Below are 27,574 nucleotides of genomic sequence, written 5' to 3'. Positions count from 1 at the left end.
TATAAGCTAACCTTGGCATAACTGCAAACTGAACATTAACTTTGGCCTAGTTGTGATATTGTTTTGGTTTGGGTTTTTTTAAGTTTAAACCTGGCTGTTTTTCACGATGACACGTCCATAGTGAGAAGTTGTTTTTGGTGATATCAGGTGTTTCTCGCTCAAAGCAGGTTCAGGTGTTTGGTCTGGAGGAGCAGGAGTAATTTGTTCCTGTTCCACTAACGTGCTGCTTTCAGAGTGGGGATTCTGGGGTGTGTCCCCTTTTCAGTTCCCCATGTTCAGGTTCAACAGTGTAGAAAAAAGGGTAACTCTTGTCTTCGCGTTACGACTGCAGTAGTATTCCACCCCTTTCAACTATCTATTTGAACTCGACCAGGTCAACTGTATTGAGCTTTGGCAGTGATTTGACTCCATGATGTCTGTTGTAGAAGTATTTAGAAGAATCTTTGGCCTTGGCATCCAGTTGCTGCTTTTCCCAGATCAGGCCACCTGGGAAGTAGGTTTTCAGTGAGAGCACAATATCTCGTTCACAATATCTCCCAAGTGGTGTAATGAATGTAGTGAGTTTTGCACTTTCTTTATCCAATGCCAAAACCCACCTGCAGCATCCAAGCATGAGAACACCCGTGCACCTATTAACTGGGGTATGCTGTCGTCCAGTGTTGGCATTATATAGTTCTCCCGAAAACAGACTCATTTACCCTTTTAAGATCAACACAAATGCGGCTATCCCCAGTGTTTTCATAACTGGCACAATAGGTGCACACCATGGAATTGGCTCGAATTTCTTTTCAATTATTCTAATTTCCTCCATTCGCTTTAATTCAGCTTTAAACTTTGGGAGCAATAGAATTGGAATTCTCCTTGTCAATTGACATTGTGTGGCTCTGCACTGTCTAAGTCTTTAGGCACAATTTTCACAGGGTCCCCCTTTGAGCGACCTCTTCAATTCTACGAATCCGGCCCTTTTGTAGCTGCCCCATGTCCCAGGAGGTTGTCCGCTGTGGCTCAGCTCACCACGAAGATGCAGGTCTCATAGCTCCTGCCTTTTAGTCTTGCTTGTGTTGTCAGCTGACAACACTCCATCTGGGCTGTTCAAAATGACATTGGTCTATTGTAGCTGGGGTTGAACTTTGAGACTGTTAAAAGAATCCTCAGACATAATTGTAGCATCTGTACCCAAGTCAATTTTGAAATCGACTAAGTTTCCTTCAGTGTCCAAGTTTACTCTCCATGGGGGAACAGAGTCCATGTCACTGCACACTGATCCTAGAAAAATTGACTGAGAGTTTGTATCAGTTGTTACTTCACGTACCTCCCTGGTACAACATACAACTCCATAGTGCCTCCTTTTTATACATTTTCTGTATTCTGCAATTTTAGCAGACCATGATCTCTATTGCACCTTTTCTTTTATGCACTGGGATCCGGCATTTTAAATTTCTATTTCCCTTCCTAAAGCCTTTGTTTTGACTTACATGGTCAAACTTCACTTCCTCCAGATTTTTGTCACTGCCCTGTGGTAAGTTCTGGCTCTTAATTAGCTTGTGGTTATGTGGTACCTCAATAGCAAATGCTCTCATCATTTGAACATATGAATAGGCTCCCCAGCTCCCCACATTCTTGATCAGGCTGTGATTGATGTTGGCCCTCGTGGAGGAAGTGGCTGCGCCTATACGGAATGATTGGGGGGGGGGGCGTTGAGGAGGGAGGCCTGTTCTGGAAGCGAGGGTGGAGAGGCGGGTTGAGAACCAGTGACGAGTGATGATAGGAGCGAGAGGAATCAATGAACAGAGGGTCTGGGGGGGGGGTTCCTGTTGGGGAGATACCTTGATATTGAAAAAGAAAGGTGAGATAGGGGACTTGATACTTGATGGCTTAATGAACTGACCACACTGAAATTGATCCATCTTGGAGGTATGCAGCCAAATGATGAAGTAAGCATCAAAAGCGGGCATGAGGCAGATGACCTCCAAAGGTAGATCCTTGTAGGGGGAGAAGCAGCCTTTCTGGAGAGTGGAAATGAGCAAATGGAAATTGTCCGTTATATAGACAGCTATAACCCCCATCATATATTCCCCAGTAGCCAATTCATATGTTCGTTCAGTTCAGCTGCCACCTCAGCCCTCAGTTCCAGCTCTCCTTCTGCCTCTACTTTCAGTATCCAAGTTCAGTCAGCTGGTCCCATCTGCTTCCACAACCCCCATCCAGAATCCTGAGCTTCTCCAGCTGCTATTCGACTGAATCCTACTCTCAGTAATCTCCTTCAATCTGCTCAGCATTACACGTCTGCAGCCCTCGTCTCTTCTTCAAGAGCTTCCTATTCTACAACCTGCTCAGTGTTTTCAACATTCTGCGACCAGAATCGAATAATCATATCCCTTTAAACAAAAAACGGATCCTGGCTCTCATCATCCATGCAGGGATTCTCTCCATCTCCCGCCATTCTCCCCAGACCAGCAGTTCACCCGACCCTCCGTGGGATTCTTAAGAGCTTTCCCCCGCCTCACCTTCCCGCATGTCTATATTACAGTCATTTTCCATTTGCTCATTTCCACTCTTCGGAAAGGCCTCTTCTCAACAGTATAGGCTGAGACATGGATCAATGTGTAATAAGATCAAATCATATTCCTGTTCTGATCAAATTAGATGTTGTCACTTCTTTACTTACAAAAGGAGTGTTATTTAATCTTCTTTAATAGAAGCATAGGCATTAGTCTATTTAAAATGTGCTGAGAAGTTTTCAGATTGTCAGGAGACGCTTTCTCAATATCATTGATTGGTGATACTGAAAAACTGCATAGACAAGGCAAGAAATGTCATCATACAGCTGACATGTTTTTAACAGGTTTGATTCTGTTTTAAGTGATACTTGTCGGCTTAAACATGTATTTGAAAATAAAACTATTTGGAGAAACTTAAAGGGATACCCAGTGATTCAAGCCGTGACATTTGCCTCTTTTGCTGAAAGACAAACATGTTTTTATCAATGTGTTGATAGCAACCATCTTAAATATGAATACTCCATTGTCTCTATAGTTTCTTAAACTTTGCAGGGTAAAATATACTTCTTCTATAATACATTTAACACAGAAATAAAAATATGGGGTCACCAAATTAAAAAGAGATGCATCCTGCCTCTAAGGCAGCTTATTTACATATTTTTTTAAAGAAAGGTAAAATGAAACCAGGACGTGATTCTTTTTTTTGTAATTCAAAAAAAAAAAAATATTTGTATCATATACAGTACTCAACTAAGTAAATATGTTTTTTAAAGAAATTAAATTGGCACTAGGATTATTGTATTTCATTATTGCTAAAAACAACATAACATGCATACTTAAAAAAATAAAACATGTTCTGAATTTCACAAATGTGAAAATAATTAGTTCATAAATGTTGTATTATTCATGAATATACGTTTCTCAGAGGGTACATGTGATGAACTGAAAGTGAATGTAGACTACACAAGAAAGTGGTTTGCACACAGATATACAAATATCATGGATGAAGAGAAACATTCCAGCACAATACAATGGTACCTGTATGAGCCGTTATTGTTTGACTACAGTAGTCTAACCTCTTCATGCAGCGAGAGTTAGGATTCAGACGAGGATACCCGCCAGTTCGTTTTAGCAGCAGTTCGCAATTCTCTGTGATTGGTTGCAAATATGAACCTTGACTGTTCAGTAATTCTCCAGATTTGCATGGCACTGTACAGCCGCTTTTTAATGCTGGCCACTCAACCTTCCCTTTAGTCACATCAAGTGTCATTGTATTGTAATAAGTTAGATATGGTTGTAACACAGCAGCCTACATGCAAAACAATATTCTGTTATTGGCATGATGATGATCTGAGAAAACTAGACAGAATGAGCATCCCAAGAAAGATTCTGAGGACACTGGAACCAGTGTTCCAAAAATGGGACTGCCCCATCCAAAACGGGACGTCTGGTCACCTTAAATATGATAATCATGTTCAACCTGTTCACAGTCCTCTGTATCAGCTTCAGAACATTTTATATAATTTTATAGATAAAATACACTAAAGATACATTAACCCCAACCCTGTTCGATTTTTGATTTTGACTTGAACTGTTGCTCTCTGCATTGGCTCAGATTAAAATGATGAGCAAAAATATTCCATAGTATAATATGTCTTTGTCTGGCTTGTCATGACATGAGGTACCAAAATAATATTTAGTTGTCTGGATTACAGCATTGCATAATCGATAACATTCCATAATTCCTCATGAGGACCTTTGTTTCACATCCACCTGATGTATGTTAATCTTCCAGGAAATTGAATGTCAGGGCCATTTTAACACCCACTACTTTCTTGCAGTTCTGTTTTTCACAAGAAAAATAAACTGAAGTCAATTGAAATAAATGATGTTAATATAAAAATCACATGTGCATATGAGCCACAATGTGAGGATTCGAGGGGGTATTAATAATAATGATTACCACACACATGGAAATCCAGGTCAGGGGGGTGATCATGAGCCACAAAGTCTTGGTTGCAGCCATCCAGGACCCCTGCATATTGGGCTTAGACTTTCTCCGGCAGACCAGCAGCCAGTTGGGCATGCAGAAGGGGGTCCTCCCGAGCCTGGCTCTGACCTTCCTGGGGGAACCAGTCAACTCAACCTTCCAGTGTACTACCGCCAGCTACCAACAGAAGGGCCCAACTTTTGTGATGGGCAAACCGGGGGAACCCCCTGGGATGACGCTGCAGAAGCCAGCAAGCTCCACCGCCAACTATCCTTTGCTTACAGTTAGGTCGACCTGGGCTAACAACTCACCAGCCAAGAAATGACCCAGCCAGAGGGAGTGGCCTGGACCTACTTGGTGCAACACAACATCTGCTGGCTACCTCTGGCCCAACAAGAAGCAATAGAACAGGTCCTGGGGGAAATGCGGGTGGCAGACATGAGCTGTCATCATGGTCCCAAAGAAGAATTGTATGGACTACTGACTGCTGAATGAAGTCAACCACAAAGACTCCTTAGTTTTACACCACCCACTTGCTATATCACAGGTGTCGGGGTCCAATATAAATCCTCTATATATTGAGGGCCCCAATATAGTGAGACCCATATAAATACAGTTTGCTGAACCACGCTTGGGAGAAGGAGGCAACGTGGAAGCTGATATAAAGGTACATTTGTTATTGAGCAGCGCCATACGCTCAACGTTTGCTTCCAGCCAGGATATCGATATTGTTGTCGTGCAGTGCTTTTTTCTTTTTTTAAAGTTTGACCAGTGGTCAATACTTATAAAATAGCTGCTCTGGAGGCTGAGCCTGCTGGCGGGGAGTTTTAATCTCCATAGTGCCGGGGCAACAGGTCTGGGTGCTGGGTAGAGGTCTGTATTAAAAGTAGACCATAGGAGAAATGAAAAATATTTGAGGAGAATCTGACAGGGAGGTTCCTGCAGCGTATGTGAAACCAAACACACAAATGTAAAACGAAAGACCCATGAAACAAAAGCCAACACGCAAACATAAAACGAAATACAAGAGCAGGAAGCAGTGCACAGAGTAGAATAGAGAGAGAGAGAGATTGTCAGATGGGATAACCATTAGAAGCAGCTCAGGTGACAGAGAGCAGGCTGAGTCATCCCCCAGGTCAGTGCATTTTACGGAACCCCCTGAACTATGAAAAAAAGGCTACATTTACGTAGGTACACAAACTACAATGGCACCCACAGCAAGAAGAGACACACACACACACACAAAGAACAGGCTTTCCAGTGGCCACGCACCCCTGCTCCCGCCACAGTTCTGACTGAGGTCTCAGCTGTCAGTCTCATGCGCAGGAACACCCAGAGTGTGAGCGTAGTGGAGCGAATCAATTGTATATGGAGCGGGGGAGCGGAGCGGCGTAGCTCCTTGAGTGGACTTTTCTGGACCGCTACTTTACAGCACTGAGAAGAACTGAGCACGGTTTTATTTTTCTTAAATATATGTTCAGCCATGGATTTTGAACAAAAGTGTTATAAAAAAAGGTGACAAATACATATGCAGTCACTTTACAATATTTTCCATCATTTCTTTGCATGGTAACCATTAATTTTCCGAGTTTCAAACCACAATTAGGCACCTTTATGTTTTGCAGACTTGGGAATTTAAAAAAAAAAGCTTTCATTTTTCTTTTATATTCAATGTAATTAACGTGGCACTTTATTAATTTTGATTAATATAGCATCCACACTATAATTTGACAGAACAGGTGATTTATTTGCACTGTGCAGAACCTTATTTTCCCCCATTGGTGCTTGAGCCCTGGATCACTCACAGAATCACCGTCTGTGCACCTGTTATCAATGATTAAAGCCAAGCTTTCAAACAAACTGATTATCGCTTACCAATACTGTATTGGTATAAGAAAAGTGTGTTTTTAAAAAAAGTCATTTTAGCTTCCAATCACTTAAAATACGCTGATGATAATTTAAACAACACCAAGCTACAGACAGCGAGTCCCAAGCTTTAAACATATTACTGTTTATGGATAAGAACTCAACTTTATTATGAGTTTTGTGTTATTATGTTTTAAGCAACATGCTGTGATAGTGTTCATTATGGTAATTGTTTGTTTATTAGCTTCAAAATGTTTAGTAAAACGTGACCTATTGTTTGACGTTGTTAGTACAACCGGTCCCCTTTGCTAATGACATCTTCAATCAGGGTCATAACCAAGTATAAATCTCCACATTTTTGTAAAATGACTTTACACTTACTTCTGAACACTTATGAATTGTCATCGCTTTGCTCACATTCTCTGAACACAAAGCAATTACTCATTTATACAGTTTTTTTTTTATTTTTTAGCTGAACCAATCTAGGTAAAGCAGCAGTGTGTCCCCCACCTGGGATTGAACTCATGATTTTTCAGTCTAGAGCACAACCAGTATTCCACATATGCTGCAAGTGAAGACGCACTAGTGTTTTGTTGTATAACTATGTTTTTTTTGTTTGCTTTTTTACATGAAACACATACTTTTTCTATAGGTATACAAATGTCAATCGCTCTGGGTAAAAGCATCAGCAAAATCAGTTAATATGACATATTTTTCTGGCTTGCTATTTATTAATTTATTTTTACATTTATAATATAAATATGTATTAATTTATACATGTATGTATTTAAAAATATTTATTTCCAAATATATTTATTCCTATATGCATTTATTTAAATCATTTATTTATTTCTACCTAATAAATTATTCCATTATTTATTTTTTAATTAAACAAGGAACTACAATTTATCAGAGATCAGAGATTTAGACAAGGAAGCTACAAGCCATTCTTGTGTACAATTCCATTCTATGGTCTACCAAACAAACAGGAAACTAGATATTTTCAAACAGGAAATAGAACATTTCTAAAATTGAGCAGAACCTTCAGGTTTTCAGTTAAAACTGGTAAGGCATAGATGTAAGCTTAAAAAATTAACACATTTCAACAACAGCGCTGTGGCGCAGCGGGCTATGGCTGTGTGATCATCAAGTACCTCATGTTGCAAATTCAAACAATGGTAATTTTTTATTTATTTATTTTTGAGCGATATGTGCGGTTTTAAAACACATAAATACATTGTTTAATATAAATGGTGTGGATATCAAACTGATTGTGTTCCCTGGTTTATTTTGACGTTGACCAACATGTGGAATTACATGATTGGTAGATGTCTAGTTATTTAGCTTTTCTGTTTGAGGTCGTTGCACACTTAAAAATATATAAAGGAAGAAGAATAATTTTACCTAAGTTTGACGACTTATATCTCATTGTGTATAAGAGGTGTTTATTTTTTTTTTCACATTTGATGTAAGAAAGTTTCAGACTTTTGGTACTGGTACAAATGGTAATTCTAAGTGATTTTGTTTTGCTGCTGCAACTTGGTGAAAACAGCAAAACTCTTGGAACTGTAGTTTCAAACAAGTTTTTCTAACTTGTACGAGGAACTACCATCCCTTTCAATTTATATAGTGAAGGTAAATGCCCAGCCTGACACTAGTGTTTTTGTTTAACTGTTTATTTTGGTCCTTATGCCCCTTTGTTTCTTTTTTGTTTGTTATTTTTGTTAATTAAAATGGGAATTAGCACTTAAACTGCAGCTTCTCATGTCTGAGTGTCTTTCGCTGACAGTACCACCTGGGCCCGCAACGATCTAATACCCCCAAATAAAAAATGTGTTTCTATCAAAGAGCTTTTCAAAATCATACAGCAGCCCCTCGCTAAACCGAATATATCTGTCCGACATTAGGAGTTGTCGGTTTTAAAAAAATACAATAAAATCGCACACACATACTCAATGTATTTTAAATGTTTTAAATCATTGCGCAGAAATAACACTAATATGTTTTGGGAAGGCTACCCATTACAATATGAACAAAAATATTAATCTGTGCAGTACACCTATAAAATACAGTAGTAAAGTAGTAAGAAAATGAACACCAAGTGCACTTTCTTTTTAATTTACCCTGTAGGCTACCGATATGGTAACACAAAATAAATCATGCTGCTGCATTGTACACATTGGTGTACAATGCGAATAAAAGATTATTTTAAATTGAAACTAAATGATGTCTTAAAATATGTATTATTACTATTAAACTTGGCAGCCTAGACAGTTAACACAATGTAGATCATGGTATTCTGAGGGTGCAAATGCATGTCCGGGATTGGTGAGCCCAGACAGACTGCCAACCAACACTCTCCCCCTTTCTAGCTAGTGGCGTGGCACAGCAAAACACTAGAAACATAAAGGACAAACAAACAGGGCAGTGAACAAGTCCTTTTGCAGCACAAATGCCCAGATTGTTACAATACTTTCTATATAAATAAAATATTCCATGAACATTCATGGAGTGCTGTGGTTATTTCATTCTTGAGAATAGCTATATACAACCCACCCAACCCACTTCATTGCTGCTGGAATCAGTGTCCACAGACTGTGGAGATAAACTTGTTCAGATCGATCCCTACAGCAACTGGAAAACACGGCATTAATTATGTGTCTTTGCTAAAGACTTGCTTGTGGAATGAAAGTCATTTTCTGATTGATCTACTTGTGGAAATTGGTGACTGGAAGGGGAAGATGTTCAGTATTAGACTAGGAAGAGTTTGCTGTTTAAGTATACAGGTTGAGGTTGTGATGTGATGGTCAGGATTGAAAGAATCCCAAAAGATTTCAAATACTGTAACTTAAACTGCTAAGACTGCAACACCGAGGGCCCCTTCTGTTTATTTAGTCTAGAAGAAAAGCCTCAGGAGACACCTGTTTTCCTTGATTTTCTGACCTATGTTAGGAACCATGTTTTCAGTAAATGTGCTCTACCAAGAAAAATCTGACAGGGTCCAGATAAGATGAAGGTTTTTACATGTCAGCTTGCTAATCATACTAACTTGACAGGCAGGCTAAGCATCTAGAGGTAAATACAGTTTGACAACAATAGCACTATGCATGATGTATGTGTGGGATGAGTCATGTATCTGATATTTTTAAGAAGAGTCTGATGGCACAATGAAAATTTCACCTTATTTAAATTACCCAAAAAATAGTTTAGACTATAATTTATAGGTTGAATATACAGTACTCTGGACAAGTTTAAGAAGGGAAATGTCAAACTCATACATGTAATTTGGGCCGCTGCTTCTCCATATAATATGAAATGCAATTATTTTTATTTAAGACGCAAGTCTTGTGCTTCTGAAGTAATGACACTGTTCTGGTTCAACAAGATGGATGTGGCAATTAGAAGATGTAAACTGACAACTGATTATCCACTTAGAAACAGTTTAAGGGGATAGAATGTCACTCAAACTGAGATTGTTTTAACAATACATTTGTGTAATGTTATCAAGAGTTGGAACAAGAGAGATATTACACAGTCAATATAGAAGGTATTTACTTTCTATGAGAAGACTGCCAGTTTATTACAACATATGTTAATAAATTTTTGCGGCAGCATGAACACTATGGAGGGGTATACAGTGCCTATAGTAAGTATTCACCCCTTGGACATTTTCACAGTTTGTTGTGTTACAACTTGAAATCTTGATGTATTTAAATGGGATTTTTTGGTCCTTTGATTTACACAACCTACTCAACACTTTGAAGAAACAAGATCATTTTTATTGTGAAACAACAGTTAATGAAAAAAAAAGCTGAAATGTCTTGGTTAGATAAGTATTCACCCCCCTCAGTCAATACTCCGTAGATCAGCCAAAACGTTATAGATTTTAAAAAATTGTTCAGAAAATTAAGAAGGATTTTAACAGTGGTTCAAAATCTCTTGTTTAAAAATGGCTGTGTTTTATTAAACTTCTTTTATTACTTGTTTTAGTCTGTTAGTTTTTTTAGCCATGATGGAAAAGTGCGTTTTTATTTCTTTTAATCTAAACGGCTGTAGACAGTCTTTTAAGAGGGCACAGCTAGTTGAGTTTCTTGAGCAGAAGCAGGCGGGGGTGGTGTTTCTGCAGGAAACGCACTCGGATCAGGAGAATGAGGAGGCATGGCGAGCGGAGTGGAAGGGGTTGTGCGTGATGAGTCACGGCGTTAGTACTAGTGCAGGGGTAGCTGTGGTTTTTAAACCCAGCCTAGGGGCAGTTTTATTAGATATGGAAGAAATCGAGAAAGGGAGGATTTTAAAAGTAAGAGCTAGGCTGGGCAGTACAGTGTATGTTTTTATTAATGTTTATGCCCCCTATAGAGCGGGGGAACGAATTTTATTTTTTTTTAAATTAATAATAACGATGTGGTGGTATTAAGAGGAGATTTTAATTGTACATTTTAATATTGATAGAAATAACGATGAACCACATCCTCAGTCCTCCAGAGAGATGGCTGCAATGTTAGAGTCCAGTGACCAGGTTGATATATGGAGATGCCTGCACCCCAGTTCAAGACAATACACCTGGTCTCAATATCACACAAACTGTATATATAGAGTGAGCTAGACCAATTTTATACTTCTAAAAATGATTTAAATAATTAATCAAAGCAAGATTCATCCCCAGTAGTCTCTCTGACTACCACTGTGTATTAATTACAGTAATAATTCAATAAAAACCCCACAGAACATCTTACTGGTATTTCAATGTAAAATTACCACAATTCAAACTTTTTCTAATAATTTGGAAAAAGGAAAAAGCACAATATAAAGATTTAAGACAGTGGTGGGACATTGGCAAAATACAAATACAATGTTTTTGTCAACAATATACTATAAATGCAACCAGGTCACTGAACACAGCCTTGAGAGAGCTAAAGTCAAAAATTCTCCTCCTAGAGGAAAGTTTAAATTCAGAATTTAAAGAACAGACCCTGGAGAACCTAAAAGAACAGAAACTTGCACTTGCTGAATGAAAGGGTGAAGGGGGCGATTGTGCATTCCAGATTCATGGAGTTGAGAGACATGGATGCTACCACCAGTTTGTTCTTCAACCTGGAAAGGAAGAGAACGGACAATAGACAGCTGTGCTGTATCAGGACTCCTGGTGGGAAAGAACTGCACACCGGGAGGAAATCAGCAGAGAGGCGGTGCGTTTTTACAAGGAACTTTATAATAAAGAACTGTGCAACCTAGAGGACACTGAGCGGCTGCTACAGGGGTTACCCAGCCTCAGTGAGGAAGAGCAGATTCAGCTGGACGCACCGCTGCCCCACCAGGAGATGACCGCCGCTGTCAAGCAGCTCTCCAGCGGAAAGATTCCCGGGATCGATTGATTGCCAGCAGAATTCTATAATATTTTCTGGGATATAAAGGGGGAGGATTTGCTCCAGGTTCTGAGAGAGAGCCTCAGCCACAAGGAACTGCCTCTTAGCTGCCGTAGGGCAGTGGTTACACTGCTGCCCAAGAAGGGAGACCTTTGCCAGCTTAAGAATTGGAGACCTGTGTCAATTTTATGTTCTGATTTAAAGATTTTATCAAAAACAATCGCTAATAGATTAAAAACAGTTATTGGAACTGTGGTACATATGGACCAAACATATTGTATACCGTGTCGCTCTATTTTTGATAACTTGTTTTTTATTAGAGATTTTTTATCTGTAGATGATATTTGTGATTTTAATATAGGAATGGTCTCCCTGGATCAAAAGAAGGCTTTCGATAGAGTCGACCACACCTACCTCTTTAAAACACTGGAGGCCTTCGGGTTCGGCCCTGGTTTTATCTCTTATATTCGGCTTTTATATTCCAACATTTTTAGTATTTTAAAGATCAACACTGGGCTGAGTCAGCCCTTCCCAGTGTGCAGGGGTATAAGGCAGGGCTGTGCCCTGTCTGGTATGCTGTATTCACTGGTTATAGAGCCCCTGCTGCACCTGCTGAGGGTCAGGTTAGCTGGATGGACAGTGCCCTCCTCGCCCTCCACACCCTCCTCTGCCACAGTGAAGGTGTCTGCCTACGCAGATGATGTGACTGTGTTTGTGAGTGGGGATGCTGATGTCCAACCACTGCAGCACACTCTAAATGAGTTCCAGAGAGCTTCTTCTGTCAGAGTAAACTGGGCAAAATGTGACACCTTCCTGTCGGGCAGTTGGGATGAGGGCACCCCTCCTGTCCTGCCTGAGGGGCTGAAATGGAACAGAACAGGCATTAAAGTGTTGGGGGTGCACCTCGGAACAGAGAACTACATGAAAAAGAACTGGGAGGGTTTGTTGGACAGGGTGAGGGGGCGGCTGCAGAGGTGGAAGGGACTGCTGGCCCAACTGTCCTTCAAAGGCCGGGTGCTTGTTATTAATAATCTGGTGGCCTTTAGCATGTGGCACAAGCTGGTATGCCTGGACCCACCCCGGGGCCTGGTGAAGGAGATCCAGAGATTGCTGCTGTAGTTCTTTTGGAGCGGGAGACACAGTTTGAGTCCGGCAGTCCTGTACCTCCCAAGTGATGAGGGGGGGCAGGGGCTAGTCAGCATTGCCAGCAGGGTGGCAGCCTTCAGACTGCAGGCGGTTCAGAGACTCCTGTACACTGAGGAGGAGGCTCATTGGAAGAGGCTGGCCTGTTTCCTTCTCAATAGAGTTGGGGGGCTGGGGTTAGGAAAACACCTGTTTTTAATTGAGAACACCAGTTTTTGTAAAGCAGAACTTCCTCCTTTTTATCAAAATATTTTAAATGTTTGGCAGTTGGAGAGGGTGGAAAGGGATGTGGAGTCCTTGACAGGGCAGGACCTGTTTGAGGAGCCCCTATTTGTTAATCCACTCTTTCCAGTTAAGTTCCTCCAGTCGATGACGCTCTGTGCCAGTTTTTTAAAAGCAGGTATAACCAGGATGGTCCACCTGTTAAACCTTGTGCTCTCCTGCTGGCTAACTGCCTCCCAGCTAACTTCACAGCTAGGCTGGCACTCAGAGAGGCTTGCAGAAAGACTAATGGGTGAGTTGAGGGGCTGCCTCTCCCTGCGGCTCAAGGCAGTCCTGAGGGAGGAGCTGTCCAGAGGCACAGAGCAAAGAGAGCTTTCCTTATTTCCGGGGATGATTGTGTCACCAGCAGTAGGTGAGGAAGGAGAGGGGGGTGGAGAGAATTGAGGGACTTTGCTTAAATTGCAGAATGTGGAGGAAATAGTCTTTCACACAGTGAATAGCAAACATATATACAAACTGTGTGTTAAAGCCACAGAGTATAGTAGGCTAAGGGGTCTGGTAGACTCCAAGTGGAGAGCTTACTTATCTGTAGAGGAGGGGCACAGGCCGGTGTGGAGGGTGCTGTAGAAGCTGCTCCTCGCCAAGAGAGTGGGGGACCTGCAGTGGAAAATTCTACACTGCATTGTGTCCACAGGCAGGTTTCTCCATAGAGTGGACCCCAGTATTAGTGAGCAGTGTGCTTTCTGCTCAGCAGAGGAAACTCTCTTTCATGCCTACAGTGAGTGTGAGAGGCTGCGGCCACTTTTTAATTTACTGCAGGGAATACTGAATAATTTAGGGGTTGTTTTAGTAAGGAGCTTTTTATTTTAGGGGTTATATACAGTTTTAAAATGAAAGCAGATGTGTTCATATCAATTTTTTAATTGGACAAGCAAAATTGGCTATTTTAAAGACAAGGAAAAATCAACTCTGTGGTTCTGGACTGACCAGTTTAGTAGTTCAGTTCAGGGTGCTCGTGGTCAGCCAGATCAGAGTAGAGTTTGAGTATTTTAAACTGGTCAGTAACCTGGAGGATTTCCAGGAGAGGTGGTGTGTGGGAGACGCCTTGTGTGCTGTGAGTGAGGAGGGGGAGCTCCAGTTTTTGTTCAAATTTTTATTTAATTTTTTACAGTGTTTTTTTTGGCTTTAATCTGTTTTCAACAGGAAAAAACCAAACAAAAAAAAAAAAACCACTTTGTTTTTTATTGATTTTTTTATGATCTTTTTATTTTGTTTAAAATTAGTTTTTAAGGAGAACATGATGTATTTTAGAATTTTTTTAACTATGCTGAGGCAGTAGGAATCTTAACTTTGGTTGTGTTTTACCTTTATTGAATTTTAATGGATTTTATTTGGAATGTTTAAATAAAGAACCTTAAAAGTCAAAAGTCCCTCTCTAGCTCTCTCTCTCTCTCTCTCTCTCTCCAGGAAAGTCCCTACCCGGAAGCTGTGGGGAAACTCCCCAGCCCTGGGATCTGGGAAAGTCCCTACCTGGCAGCCTTGGCACCCACCGTTACAATATATATATATAAAATTAATCTAAGGTTTGTTTACGTCCAGGAGCTGTCATGTAGAATACAGACACAGTTTCAATGAATTACAGCCAGACCACATATTCAATTGAAATACATACTTCCATGTGGGCTAGGAAGGAAGTGGGGGTAGGGCTTGTATACTAAAATAATACTATTGTCAGAGGTGGAAAAAAGTTTTCAAACACGTTACTTCAGTAAAAGTACTGTTACTTGGAAAAAAATGTAATTAAGTAAAACTACTTGAGTAAAAGTACAAAAGTATCAATGGTAAAAAGTAGCCGCCCTTAACTTCTACACATCCGCCTGAAAAAAAAAACAAAACCTCCTGCAGATGTCCAGTAGGTGTTTGTACATTTATGAACACAACAGCATGATTACCAAGAACATATTTTTAAAAAGTAGCCTAACAGTAAATATGATATTTAGCTGGCTGTACAAATATGCACTCAAATTTTATTTAACAAAAAACAAAAAAAAATTATCGTCGGTGGTCCTGTGCAATGTGATGTTTAGTTGCCATATGTTTTGATAATTAAATGTTTTTTTCCTGTGCAATGACAACCCCTCGTACACATATAACGATTCATAGCTGTTAGGTTTTAATACATTTCATGCGTTGTATTTGGTGCTAAGGGCTAGAAGAATTGGAGGTAATTATATCCATAAATTCACTGTTTGGCGACAGCAGTTTTAATATATATATATATATATGGGTTTCATTTGGTTTGACGCTGATTACATTATTCACCGTCAGCTTTATAAGAAATTGTGACACTAAGAGAAAGAAATGCCACCATATCTTGGTTGATATTGTAGTTCCCTTTCAAGTCGAAAATAACCATCAAGGTGTGGGACATTGCCGTCAGGCAGTAGGGATTGGCTGAGCTTTATAGCAAAGCTTCCGATAGGTTTCTGCGCGAGCTGACGTGTAAGCCTGCCCCCCTGGGAGCTTACTATATGCAGCGCGCGGAGACTCTCTTCCTCTTTTGTCTTCAGCATTGGTAGCAGTAGGTTATTAGAGCTTGGCACTGATTGTACTCATTAAGCTTAGGTTTGAGAAGTTGTTTTTTTGCCCCTTCTCCGAGTTTATTTCAGTTGCACTCATTATTTTATACATTATATATTCCTTCATGCTTTGCTTCGGCATCGTGTTTTTGTTTACTCTCGTGGTCTTCATCTTTTCTTATTAATATAATTATTCTAAATATTGTGTGTTTTTTGGGTTTTGTGTATATTATATATTTGTTATAATTGTTGCCTCTGGCTGGACCGCGCGTGTGTGGAGTCAGCTCTGCAGCCCTATATATATATATATATATAGGGCTGCTTCCCCACCGCGTCGTAGCTGTACGGCCTGCCTTACTGTCACTAAGCACTTGCTGCAGCATCCCAAAAAAAAAAAAATAAATCCCTTTTTTTCACCATTAAGAAGACGACCACCAAGCACTCCAGATCGTCGCAACGCAGAGGACGCTCTCGCTCCACTTGCCGTGACAGGCGATACAGAGACAGGTCAGGGGTGGTGGAGCTAACCTCCAAGATGTCTCAGTTTATGGAGGTTATGATGGGGCAGCAGTCCATCCTCATGTCCATAGCCAATGCAGTGCCCTGAGCCCCAGAACTACCAACTGGGTCCATCGCTAGCCAGCCAGTGGCTCCTCCACAACCTGCACCGGTCATTTTCCTTCCACTGCAACCTCAAAAGGAGTGGGATATCGATGCGGTTTCCAGAGACGCATCTGACATCCTGGAAAGGGACAGTATAGTGGCTGAGGTAGCCTCCCAGCACTCTGAGTAGGACACTGAGCTTGAGGTGCTGGATACCGATGTCCCTACATGGTCTGTGGTGGAGAGAGCAACCCACCACTTGGGCATCGAATGGCCTAGGACAGATCTTCCCCGGCGATCACTGTTTGAGTCGCCTTCAGCCCAGTCCCATCAGTCCAGGATGCTTCCGGCATTCACGGACTTTGTTAACGAGGAGCAGTCTACTTGGGGGGGCCCGACCTCTGCTCCTGTGACTTCTCGCAAGGCTTCGGCCTTTATTATGCAGGGGGCAAGTGAACCTGGGTTCCCACCGGTGGACGCTGCGTTCGCCATGTTGGTGAAGACGCCAGCATTATCGGGGCTTACAAAAGACCCTACATTCCCCAATAAGCAGTGCAGGACCACAGAGGTACACCTGAAGAAGGGGTACTCTGCGGACACAGAGGCAGTCAGACTGTCTAATGTAGCCAGTTTACTGACAGTTTACCAGGCGGCACTCATTCGAGACCTACCTGAGTGCCCTTCTGCGGCCCTCAGAAGCAAGTTGGGCACAGTCAGTCAGCTGCTGGTGAAGCTGTCCCAGCTCAACATGCAGGCTCAGGGCAGGAGCATCATGTCTCTGGTGGTGGCCAGAAGACAGCTTTGGCTCTTGCAGGCGAGAGTGCAGGAGCCTGACAAGGCCACATTGCTGGATGCCCCAATTACACCAGAACACACATTTGGTCCGGCGGTGGAGGAGATGCTGCAACGCTCCGTCAAGGCACAGGAGACGTCGCACCAAATGGCTAAGATGTGGCCAAATAAGTCATTCCAGCCAAAGCGGCCTCAGGAACACCCATGGCGCAGGACACTGCCACAGCAGCAGGCGCAACCATGGGGTAGTAGGACCACCCCCATAGGTCCATTAGCGCGCGGCCAACCAGTGTTTGCAAGATCGCAGCACGCAGAGTAGCGTCCTAAAGGAGGTGGCAGGCCACGTCCTTGTGGCTCTGGCCAGGCCCCTTGTGATCGAGCGCAGCCAAAACAGCCCTGAAACCTCCAGGCAGCTGTTAGCCCACCCATACACTGTTCTACAGCTCCAGTTCTGGCAACAATGCACCAACGACACCTGGGTGTGCAAAACTATACACACCGGTTACACCCTTCAGTTCTGGTTAAAACCTCCCCCCTTCTGGGGAGTGGTGGTAACTGCAGTGAAGGACTCTGTTCAGTCCTCGCTCTGAATGTGAAAATACAGGCATTGCTCAGGAAGCGTGCCATCCAACAAGTAGACCCTGCTCTGTTCGACCAAGGGTTCTATTCCAAATACTTCCTGGTGCCCAAAAAGGACGGCGGGTTTAACCTTATTTTAGATCTGCGAGTACTGAACAAATACCTGCAGAGGTTATCGTTCAGGATGCTTACGCACAGGCACATCATCCAGTCAGTCCGACATGGCGACTGGTTCACCACCATGGACCTGACAGATGCGTACTTTCACGTTCCCATCTTCCCGGGTCACAGGAAGTATCTACGTTTCGCATTTCAGAGCAGGGTGTATGAGTTTTGTGTCCTCCCGTTCTGTCTGTCACTAGCTCCTCGAACCTTTTCCAAATGTATGGATGCCATTCTAGCTCCCTTGCGGGCTCAAGGTGTCCGACTACTGAACCAACTTGACCACTGGCTCGTCTATGCGCAGTCGAAGGAGCAGTTGGCACAGCACACAGTGATGGTTACAGACCATCTTCAGTGGCTAGGTATGAAGGTCAATTCAGACAAGAGCCGCCTCGTGCCAAGCCAACAGATCGAATTCTTGGGTCTGCATCTGAACTCAGTGTCCATGGAAGTGATCTTGTCGACACAGAGAGTTGCCTCGCTGGAGCGGTGTCTCTTCCTGTTCAGGCTGAGAGAGACAATCAGCATGGAGCTGTGTCAGTGCATGCTGGGACTGATGGCTGCCGCCTCGCAAGCCCTTCCCTTGGGCTTATTTCATCAAAGACATCTACAGTCCTGGTTCAATGCCTATGCATTGCATCCATAGAGAGACAAACACCACAGGTTGACGGTATCTCAAACCTGCTGGGGAGCACTGCGCTGGTGGAAAGTTCTGTCAAACATCCGCCAGGGCATGCGCTTGGGTCCTATCTTCCGAAGGGAGGTTGTCATGATCGATGCTTCCAACCAAGGTTGGGGAGCAGTCTGGAATGGTTCAGGGATCCGCGGAGTGTGGTCAGGACCCTGGAGGTCAGCCCACATCAATGATCTGGAACTCAGAGCAGTGGACCTCGCCCTTCGGCACTTCTTGCCAGTGCCTCTAGGCAAGCACGTGTTAGTGTGGTCAGACAACACCACGGTTGTGGCATATATCAACCGCCAGGGCGGCCTACGGTCCCCTCGCCTTCACCGGATGATAACATGACTGTTGCTATGGGCACAGCCGCGTTTGACTTCTCTGCATGCGGTTCACCTACCGGGCAGAGTCAATTATGCAGCGGATCTCCTATCCATAGGAGGCCCTCTTGCAGGGGAATGGTGTCTCCAGGTGGTAGGGCGCTTTTGGGAATGGTTCGGCATAGCGCAAGTAGATCTCTTCGCTTTGCGAGAGACCACGCACTGCCCCCTATGGTTCTTGGTGAGGGACCTCGACAGCCTCCTAGGAGTCGATGCACTAGCTCATGAATGGCCGCCAGGGCTCCTATATGCATTTCCACCGATTCCGATGCTCTCCGCCTTCTTAGAGAAGGTCAGGGTAGAGCAAGCGACTGTGATCCTGGTCGCTCCTCAGTGGCCTCGGAGAATGGTTTCCGAGCCTGGTGCAGTTGCTGCATGGTCAACCGCAGGAGCTTCCCCTGTGAGCAGACCTATTGTCCCAGGCCCAAGGACAGCTTTGGAATCCGAACCCCAAGCTCATGCAGCTATGGACATGGCCCCTGAACGGGAGCACCTGTCAGCCTTAGGGCTCTCGACAGCGGTGATTTCAACCACTCAAAGTGCTAGAGCACCCTCTACTAGGTCGCAGTACACGTACAAGTGGCAATTGTTCCAAGATTGGTGTCTGGCGGAGGGCCATGACCCAATATCTTGCCTTATGGCAGTGATATTACAGTTTCTACAAAAACTGTTAGATGAAGGGAAATCTCCCTCTACACTTAAAGTGTATTTAGCTGCCATCAGCTTGCCATGTACGCATTGACGGGTTATCACCAGGTTGCCATTTTCTGGCATCGCAGTTCCTGATGTGTGCTAGACGTTTGCAACCTCCAATAACGACCAGTTAACTGTCATGGAGCCTTGACGTGGTGCTGGAACCATTCAAGCCTCTCCACACCATGTATATGAAGCTCATGTCTATAAAAATTGCGTTTTTGTGTCAGTGGTATCAGCCAAACACGTCACCGAATTACATGCACTGTCAGTGCACCCATCACGTACTCTTTTCGAAAGGGGACAGTTCTAAGGTCTCCATGTGACCAAATCCAGCCTTTTTACCCAAGGTCATACCCTTGTTTCATATGAACTAACCAGTCGAGTTGATGGCGTTCCATCCTCCTCCTTTTTCTTCCCCAGAGGAAGAATGGTTACACATGCTCTGCCCCGTGCGGGCATTGAGGTGTTATATTGACCGTACAACGACTGTGAGGCAAACAGAACAATTGTTCATATGTCATGGTTCTAAGACTTTGGGTCAGCCGTTGTCTAAACAACGCCTTTCCCATTGGATAGTGGATGCTATTAAATTAGCTTATGAATCTGCAGGCCTTCCACCACCAGGGCAGTTGAAGGCGCATTCCATTAGGGGTATGACAACATCCTGGGCCCTCTTTAGAGGGGTGCCAGTGTCGGACATTCGTGCGGCAGCCAGTTGGGCTACACCGCATACTGTTATGAGGTTTTACCGGTTAAACGTACTGGATTCTTCTGCTCCACTATTTGGAGCATATGTGCTACACTCTATGGCATCTCAGGATGCCAACATGGTGTCAACTATTCCACATTAGGACAGGTGTCATTGCGAGCATAGACGCTGAGGCGCAGCTCCGCATATGCGTAGATGTATTGCCTACGCAGTTGAGTTATGATGTAAATCTGTTCTACTGCCGAGAATCCTCCCTCACGACGGCTTGGGTACACTGTTCCCATACCTTGATGGTTATTTTCGACTTGAAACCCCGGTTCCCTGAAACAGAAAATGACCATCAAGCCGCAAGGTCGCTCTGGAAGCCTTCACAGCCTGAAGAGCAAAAGAGGAAGAGAGTCTCCATGCGTTGCATATAGTAAAATCCCAGGGGGGCGGGCTTACACGTCAGCTCGCGCAGAGACCTATCGGCAGCTTTGCTATAAAGCTCAGCCAATCCCTACTGCCTGACGCAATGTCCCATACCTTGATGGTTATTTTCTCTTTCAGGGAACCGGGGTTGCATCCGCAACCTATCGTTCATGACCAGAGATCCTAGTTTTCTGCAATAAAAAAGATAACAAATTATCTGATAGAAAAGAATAAAAAATCTTCCGCAATTTAAATAAAAGGCCAAAATTATAAGTTACACAAACAGTACTATTGAATAACAGTTAACACAGGATGAATTTATTCGTACACTTTTAAATTCTAAGGAAGTTACAAGCTCACCAGTGCCATCAATCAATAATATAAACACACTTACCATTTTACCTTAAACATTACAAATACGTCTGTGTAGTAGTAATAAAAAAGAAAAATGTATTCATATTCATTTATCTCGAGTTAGTCTCTGTCACCTGAATCGCTTTTGCCAAACTCGTTGACTCGATCTGTAAGGGTGATTTTTTTTATCGTTTTCAGCATCTTTAAACAGCTTGTTCTGTGTAAAACTACAAATTCTCCAACAGTATTGGAAATTTGTTTTTTTCAGCATTATTCTGCAGCAAACAGATACCTATGATCCCTGTACATGACATAGTGCATCCTTTCGATACATTTGATTGGTCTTGCAGCAGTATGGGTGAAAGTAGACTGAATGGCCTTGCCCTGCTATGTCCACAGAGACAAGGAGGTGTCCTGGGAGGAAGTGTTACAGCGTTTCAATAGATCAGGTCATAGGAGGATTGGCAAACTTTATATTTAAAGTAATGCCTTCTAAATCGTGGCATCATATACATACAGATATCAACAATCTTACCAGTTCCAGCAGTGTCAGCACTAGTCTTACCAGTCCCAGCAGTAGCAGCACCAGTCTTACCAGTTGCAGCTGTAGCATCAGTGTCACCAGTCTCAGCATTAACTTTGGTAGCAGTGAACCAAACCCTTGTCTCAATAAAGGAAAAAACCCATCTACTTATTCATATTTATAAGTTATATTGGATGGTCCGTCAGCCCTGTTGAGACTCACTCATTTGTGTTCGTGGGTTGCTTTGAGCTCCCTATGAGATACTCGGATACAAACAGTCCCAGCATAAAGCTAATTTGATACAAATCATATGCAGTTTGAAATATGTGAGTGCACTATACACAACGTATATTGCACTATACACAATCGTAGGAGCCTATTAACCTGTTAAGATGATTCATAACTTTTACTTTATTTTCAATTTAAGTTTTTTTTCAGTACAAATCAATAATAATGAGAAAACACCTTCGAATTGAATTAGATAACTTATCTGAGCACTTTATGTACTTGTACCATACGACAGAAATCACATATGAGTAACTATTGTTAATGATCATTTTAATTAACATTCAAATATTAGTGGAAACATAGAACACAAAATAATGCAATATGGATCACAAACATGAAAAAAAGCTTCATTCCCAGACAGTAAAGTATAAAAGCATTATCAAGTGCATAATATAACATCCACTGAGGTTAATTAGTCAGTGGTTTTGTTAGTTTACCAGAAAGTCCAGCAGTTAATATATACAATAGCAGCATAATTATATATATATATAGCAAAACAAAAACTTTTTTTTTTTCAAACCTGTTCGTCGCTTCCTTCTACAGAGCAGTAGTCACTATTGCATGCAACAGAACAAAACAATGTTGTTTACAAAAAAAGAAATAACTACTCTGTCCTTTACAACTTTTTTTTTATTTATTTATTTTTGTAGGGAGAGAAACAAACATTGTGGATTTAACTGTTGTTGTCGGCTGCACACATCCACATTTGAATTTCCTTCAGCTTCCTGTTTTTCTTTCTAAAATTCCAACCCCTAAATGAAAAAGGAAAATTTCTAAAATGTAAAGAGGCATACTGTGACACATTTGAGACAAGACAGGTTTTTAAATTAGCCCTAAAACTGAAATAAATGAATATGTAAATTGAACCTGATTCATACATTTTAATCTGCTGACTGATGCCTCTGATGTAGTAAGACTAGGGACGGAGCTCTCCCAGGAGGTAGAGGGAGTGGGGCATTTGGTATTGTACATTAGCAGGAAGCTGCTTGCATGAGAGACTCAGAGACCAGGTATGCTGTAATCGAGAAAGAAATGCCTAGCTGTCATAAAATAACAAAATGAACTGAAAGCAAGCTTCTGTGTGTCTCTCTTCCTGTATGTGGGCGTGTCTGCCCGGTTGGTCCCGAAATAAAACACAGTCCCGTTAGTAAACACCCACAGGTAACACAAAACACAAAACACAAGTCCACAGTGAGTGATTTAGTGCTCGTGATGTAATTACAGTTTATTATCGACAAAGGTGCAGTGTTGTCCAGGTTCCTGCTGGCCTTAAGTGACAGCTCCTGGATCATGTTTAGCTGTCTAATATATCACAAACAGTCACAGCAGTTAAACACGACAAAAACAAAGAAACACTCGTGGTATCACAATGCGTTGGTCCTTTTGGTTCAGCATTAACCATAGCAAAGGAACAGATCACATCACTACATCCCCTTGTACCGTCAACCATGACCCCTTGGTTAACTAGCACATCCGCAGCTCCAATCCACGGATGCCACGCCGTTAACCATCCTGGTCAGTGGTTTAGTGTACTGTAGCTCCGCCCCCTTTTTAGATGGACGACTTTTGCCGAACCCTGGGAATGAATTGTCGGGCCAACTAGGCCACAGTACTCTGTTCCCGTTACACAGCGCCCTCACAGGTCAGGGGGAGATCTAACACCAACAACCATTAGACCTCTGTCACAGTCCCAAACAAACGGTGACCTTGTGGGCCCCAATTTTCCTGGGGGTCCTACGCTTTAGCATTATTTCCATATAGGTTAATCCAGCTCTGGGTGGACCCCCCCAAGAAATGTTAGAAAAAAATTAATTTGTTGAAAAAGAAAAATGATTTGCCTATTCTTTTTTTGTTTGAAGTGCTAATGATGAATATACTCTAGACATAGGTTCACTGTGAACCTTTACTAACATCCATTGTATTGCAATTCAGCTGAATCGTATTAGGACCTAATTGAAATAAAAGGAAAATCCATATGCATAATTTAGACATCATCCATCCACCTATAGCCAGTAGTAGTGCTTACATCCCTGCAAACAGCACAAGCTGATGGGATAGAGATGGCCCTGGAAATCACTCGAGTAAGTTTTACCTGTTATAAAAAAAACAAGAAAGTCAATATATAGAAGTGCTGGAAAGAGGGACAAGATCTTATGGCACTGCAGCCAACAACCCAAGGAAAATCCTTTACCATGTTTTACCCCAAAAGCTGGTATGTACATTTATAGAAAATGTAATATGTTATTGTCACAAAGACAGCCTGGAGTGGGTGGCGTCAGACCAGAGCCAGGAAATAAAACAACAAGAGAGGTGGAGTTTGGTGGAGCTGAGCGAATGCTTTCGCTCAGCATTTAATAAATAAACAGAACAGAAAATAAACGGTTGTAACAAACACAAACAGGACACGGCACATTCGCCAAAATAAATAGACAAACAAAAATGGACTAACACTACACAAAACCAGGTGAGCAGATATTTTAACTATTATTCTTACAATTATTCACTATTACCTCCGTCTCCTATCCCATTCTCCACTCACAATCGTGAGTGGGTGAAAACATGTTGCTTTTATGCAGCTGTACCAAGACTCGACTGCTAATCTATCATTCAATTGGAGTCTCAGTACAACTGCACGTGAATTAATAAAGTGCAATTCCCCGTGCTCACATATTATTACTTTTTACTTGCACGTGAAGTGCTGTGCAATCCTCGTGCCTAAATACAAATATACATTTTTAAACACATGTGAAACACAGACCCGTTTATATCCCGTGTACCAATGCCTATACACCAACATTTAACACACCACACGCAACATATACAGAAAATACACACAGGGGCGGGCACTCTGTCACAGTTATATACACCAATGCAAGGATTCACCACTACTTAGATCTATTAAACAGACTACTGTTTTTTTTAGAGGTACGAAGAAATTATAGTGACACAGGGTGTACTTGGATACTTTTGTCATTATCTGTTGGAGTGCATTGCCTTGCTTTAAACTCTTTTTGTAGAGTAGTTACTAGTAACTGTTGAAAAATCACAACTGCAAAAAAAAAAAAAAAGAGGATTTCAATATTGAGAATTCAGAGTTGTAACACAAACACATGCTGATAGTGGAAATATTGTCTCTCATTTGACAGATTAGTTTAAACAGTAAAACAAATCCAAAGTTAATATTATCTTTGTGGTGACACACAATATTTCAAGCAGAGCGTAATAGCAGGTGTTCAAATAGTACTGAGGTTAGGAAGAGTGTGAATGGCACGAATCAGTGGTGAGAAGTGAACAGAGACTGTCTGGTTGGCTCACATACAGCACAAACACTGTGCCAGCCATATGGATAAAACCGGGAACATCTGCAGTGGAAACTCAGCTGTCTGTCAGAGGAAGCAGTTGTCTTCCACACAGACATTGAAATACTTTCAAATTCAAGATCAATCGGTCACTGAGGCAAATTAACCCACAATTCATATTTACAGATTTGAACTAGTCCAATGCGGCAATTTTTATGGAAAAAGAAAAATAAGTCACAAAGTGTTTCGTTTAAAACCTGTCTCATTTGACCACCCAAAAAAAAAAAAAACATGTAAAAATCCCCAGACATACAGTGTTACACAGATAATGATAAAAACAGCATTCCATAAGACAGTGTTGTTTGCTGTCCTTGTTTTACTTGCTAAACATTTTTTTACATATATATTTATTATAAACTTTATACAAGTAGCCTACATATTGTAACAACCCTGGGTCTGCTTTAACTGCATTCGGGAGGGTTCATTGACCCAGGGTCAACAGTTCAATACAGCCGTTGTTCGGGGACATCAGAGATGGGAGAATCACTACCAATCAAGGGCTCAGCTTGCCGTATGAGTGGTACCAAGTTGAAACATTGTTGGAAAAACAAAGGGACGAGATGTTGCAACCATCAGGGGATCAAGAGCGGGAAGCCGTGTCTGCTTGGGATTGGTGTCTGGTGCACCAGGGGTGTTCCCTGGATGCAGAAATAAGTAATGGGCTGCTGCTGCTGGGCTGCTGAGACAGAGAGACAAGCTGGAGTGAAAGAAAGAGCACAGAAGAGAAGTGGGACTACAAGCAAGAGAAACCAGCCATTGCACTTAGTGGCTGTAGCAGTGTGTACTTGAACTTTCTTTTCTTTTATTTTTTGTCACAGTCTGAGTAACACTATGCTGCGCAACTGTATTTATTCCATTGGCTGGGAAAGCAGCACAATTAACCTGTCCAGTATAGAGTCATGGCTTAATAAACCGCTGAATTTAAAAACCTGGTGTGAGTCTGCCTTCATTTCCACGCAATGCAACAATATATATTATATGTTCCTACAGAACTGTAACTTCAGCAATTGTGATCCTTACAGTCTACAAACCGAGCTAAATACCAGCACTTTAGGTTAATGATATAAAAATTATTTAGTCAAAATGTTTAGTACAGTACATTTTTTAATACTGGTAGGCTACCCTACTCGCCCAAATTTCCCACTCCATAATACAGTAGTCTGTCGCATATCTGACTGCGGTGGGACCAGAGTAAGGGTGGATATGTAAAAAGTTAGAAAAATCAATCCTATTTAAATGCCATGGAAAGAAACGCAAATGGATGGAGATGCAGATGGATCACATTAGTTTACTGTAAAGCTACATCTTAGTTGGTGCTTATCTTGGCGAGAGCCGAGTTCAAATCAGCATGACGTTTTAACATCTACTCTCATGTAATGGAAATCACAAAGATCTGGATAGGTCCAGTGACTGCTGTGAATAGTGCAGCTGACAGGAGGAAAGAGACCCCATTTGGGGCTGGCAAGGGTTAGCTACCCTGGTTGGCAGTATCCAGCTCTATGTTTTTAATGGTAAACAGGATGCTGGAGACACCCACCCAAGGCTTCTAAGAAAATAAAGAGAAAAATATCCCTAAAGTCTTTGAGAGAGGAGATGGAAGATGACTCAATGTTGGATAACACGGTTAATGACTTAGGAACATAAACGGATATGAGAATGGAGAGTACTTCACAAAAGACTAGTTCAAGATCTGCAGTTAGCAAAGACATGGAACTCCAGGTTTGTGTGTGCGGCTGGAGCAAGGTGAAAATGGTCAGGCATTTGAAGATTCATCAAGGAAGAATGAAATGTTTGAGGGAGAAGGGATAAGGGCCTCACATTGATCAATACCTCTTCTCTTCAGCGACATGAAGCAAACCACAGTTTGCAGGATATCAGCACCCCTATCATAGATGTGAGGAGGACTTGCATGGATACAATTGGTGATGAACCTATTGATCCTTGCGTACCCAGTCAGACGAACCAGTGTAAGAGAGAAAAGAACCTCAATGGGCACAGGCCTGGAGTTAAATGGCCAAGAGCTTGTGAGAAAACATGGATCTCTGTTTTACTTTGGAAAGGTTCAATGGAACAGTTGAAAAGAAGCTGGATAAATTTGGGGACATCATCTATGCATATGGAAGCGAGAGATTTGGAGTTGAAAAAAGGAAGGAAAAAGTACAAACTACTCCTGGAAAGTCTAGATGGCAACAGGAGAATGAACACTTAGTTAGAGAAAGGAGGCAGCTGAGGAAGCAATGGAGAAGAGCAGAACAAAGTCAGGAGTGACTCAATCTGTTACAAAGGGTCATAAGAGATAAGCTTGCAACATTGGACAAAGCTGAGCACCTACGGAAATGCTACAAAAAGAAAACATGCAAGAACTAACTTTTATAAAG

Source organism: Polyodon spathula, chromosome 1 (assembly GCF_017654505.1).
Source record: "Polyodon spathula isolate WHYD16114869_AA chromosome 1, ASM1765450v1, whole genome shotgun sequence".
Classification (NCBI taxonomy): domain Eukaryota; kingdom Metazoa; phylum Chordata; class Actinopteri; order Acipenseriformes; family Polyodontidae; genus Polyodon; species Polyodon spathula.
Note: the sequence above shows the minus strand (reverse complement) of the source record.